This window comes from Taudactylus pleione, unplaced genomic scaffold, assembly GCF_031769625.1.
Source record: "Taudactylus pleione unplaced genomic scaffold, aTauple2 ptg000550l, whole genome shotgun sequence".
NCBI classification, from domain to species: domain Eukaryota; kingdom Metazoa; phylum Chordata; class Amphibia; order Anura; family Myobatrachidae; genus Taudactylus; species Taudactylus pleione.
Window position 1 is genome coordinate 887,501 of NW_028284952.1, and position 2,500 is coordinate 890,000.

At 37.5% G+C, this 2,500-nt stretch overlaps 10 pseudogenes; all 10 read left to right on the forward strand.

Moving 5' to 3' along the window:
* LOC148486336 (5S ribosomal RNA) overlaps positions 1-98 on the forward strand; it is a 119-nt pseudogene extending 21 nt beyond the window's left edge.
* Positions 99-214: 116 nt separating this feature from the next.
* LOC148486337 (5S ribosomal RNA) lies at positions 215-333 on the forward strand (annotated as a pseudogene).
* A 116-nt stretch (positions 334-449) lies between these two features.
* Positions 450-568, forward strand: LOC148486338 (5S ribosomal RNA; annotated as a pseudogene).
* A 350-nt stretch (positions 569-918) lies between these two features.
* On the forward strand, positions 919-1,037 carry LOC148486339 (5S ribosomal RNA; annotated as a pseudogene).
* Positions 1,038-1,153: 116 nt separating this feature from the next.
* On the forward strand, positions 1,154-1,272 carry LOC148486340 (5S ribosomal RNA; annotated as a pseudogene).
* Positions 1,273-1,388: 116 nt separating this feature from the next.
* LOC148486341 (5S ribosomal RNA) lies at positions 1,389-1,507 on the forward strand (annotated as a pseudogene).
* Positions 1,508-1,622: 115 nt separating this feature from the next.
* On the forward strand, positions 1,623-1,741 carry LOC148486342 (5S ribosomal RNA; annotated as a pseudogene).
* Positions 1,742-1,857: 116 nt separating this feature from the next.
* LOC148486343 (5S ribosomal RNA) lies at positions 1,858-1,976 on the forward strand (annotated as a pseudogene).
* A 116-nt stretch (positions 1,977-2,092) lies between these two features.
* Positions 2,093-2,211, forward strand: LOC148486344 (5S ribosomal RNA; annotated as a pseudogene).
* A 116-nt stretch (positions 2,212-2,327) lies between these two features.
* On the forward strand, positions 2,328-2,446 carry LOC148486345 (5S ribosomal RNA; annotated as a pseudogene).
* Positions 2,447-2,500: the final 54 nt, after the last annotated feature.

A 2,500-nucleotide genomic window follows, 5' to 3' on the forward strand; every position in this document is an offset into this window, starting at 1 on the left:
GACATGCCCAATCTCGTCTGAACTTGGAAGCTATGCAGTGTTGGGCCTGGTTAGTACTTGGATGGGAGACCACCTGGGATTACCAGGTGCTGTAGGTAATTTTATAGTGCCATAACATTCTTTTATATTACATTTTACATTTAATTTTTTCAACTTATAAATGAATTTACTTGAGTTAAGAAGTAAAAGAGGTCTAAAGTTAATGTTTTTGAGCACCTACAGCCAAACCACACTGGACATGCCCAATCTCGTCTGATCTTGGAAGCTATGCAGTGTTGGACCTGTTTATTACTTGGATAGGAGACCACCTAGGAATCCCAGGTGCTGTAGGTAATTTTATACTGCCATAACATTCTTTTCTATTACATTTTAAATTTAATTTTTTCAACTTATCAATGAATTTACTTGAGTTAAGAAGTAATAGAGTTCTAAAGTTAAGGTTTTTGAGCATCTCCAGCCAAACCACACTGGACATGCCCAATCTCGTCTGATCTTGGAAGCTATGCAGTTTTGGGCCTGGTTAGTACTTGGATGGGAGACCACCTGGAAATACCAGGAGCTGTAGGTAATTTTATACTGCCATAACATTCTTTTCTATTACATTTTACATTTAATTTTTCAACTTATCATTGAATTTACTTGAGTTAAGAAGTAAAAGAGGTCTAAAGTTATTACTTTTGAGCACCTACAGCCAATCCACACTGGACATGCCCCATCTCGTCTTATCTTGATAGCTATGCAGTGTTGGGCATGGTCAGTATTTGGATGGAAGACCACCTGGGAAAACCAGGTGCAGTAGGGAATTTTATACTGCCATAACATTCTTTTCTATTACATTTTACATTTAATTTTTTCAACTTATCAATGAATTTACTTGTGTTAAGAAGTAAAAGCGGTCTAAATTTAACACTTTTGAGCACCTACAGCCAAACCACAGTGGACATGCCCAATCTCGTCTGATCTTGGAAGCTATGCAGTGTTGGGCCTGGTTAGTACTTGTATGGGAGACCACCTGGGAATACCAGGAGCTGTAGGTAATTTTATACTGCCATAACATTCTTTTCTATTACATTTTACATTTAATTTTTTCAACTTATCAATGAATTTACTTGAGTTAAGAAGTAATAGAGGTCTAAATGTAATTCTTTTGAGCACCTACAGCCAAACCACACTGGACATGCCAAATCTCGTCCGATCTTGGAAGCTATGCAGTGTTGGGCCTCGTTTGTACTTGGATGGGAGACCACCTGGGAATACCAGGTGCTGTAGGTAATTTTAGACACCCAAAACATTCTATTCTATTACGTTTTACATTTCATTTTTTCAACTTATCAATGAATTTACTTGAGTTAAGAAGTAAAAGAGGTCTAAAGTTAATGTTTTTGGGAACCTACAGCCAAACCACACTGGACATGCCCAATCTCGTCTGATCTTGGAAGCTATGCAGTGTTGGACCTGGTTAGTACTTGGATGGGAGACCACCTAGGAATCCCAGGTGCTGTAGGTAATTTTATACTGCAATAACAGTCTTTTCTATTACATTTTACATTTAATTTTTTCAACTTATCAATGAATTTACTTGAGTTAAGAAGTAAAAGAGGTCTAAAGTTAAGGCTTTTAGCACCTATAGGCAAACCACACTGGACATGCCCAATCTCGTCTGATCTTGGAAGCTATGCAGTGTTGGGCCTGGTTAGTACTTGGATGGGAGACCACCTGGGAATACCAGGTGCTGTAGGTAATTTTATATAGCCATAACATTCTTTTCTATTACATTTTACATTACATTTTTTCAACTTAGCAATGAATTTACTTGAGTTAAGAAGTAAAAGAGGTCTAAAGTTAATATTTTTCAGCACCTATAGCCAAACCACACTGGACATGGCCAATGTCATTTGATCTTGGAAGCTATGCAGTGTTGGGCATGGTCAGTACTTGGATGGGAGACCACCTGGGAATACCAGGTGCTGTAGGTAATTTTATACTGCCATAACATTCTTTTCTATTACATTTTACATTTAATTTTTTCAACTTATCAATGAATTTACTTGAGTTAAGAAGTAATAGAGGTCTAAAGTTAATGTTTTTGACCACCTACAGCCAATCCACACTGGACATGCCCAATCTCGTCTTATCTTGGAAGCTATGCAGTGTTGGGCGTGGTCCGTACTTGGATGGGAGACCACCTGGGAAAACCAGGTGCAGTAGGTAATTTTAAACTGCCATAGCATTCTTTTCTATTACATTTTACATTTAATTTTTTCAACTTATCAATGAATTTACTTGAGTTAAGAAGTAATACAGGTCTAAAGTTAATGTTTTTGAGCACCTACAGCCAAACCACACTGGACATGCCCAATCTCGTCTGATCTTGGAAGCTATGCAGTGTTGGGACTGGTTTCTACTTGGATGGGAGACTACCTAGGAATCCCAGGTTCTGTAGGTAATTTTATACTGCCATAAGATTCTTTTCTATTACATTTTACATTTAATTTTTTTC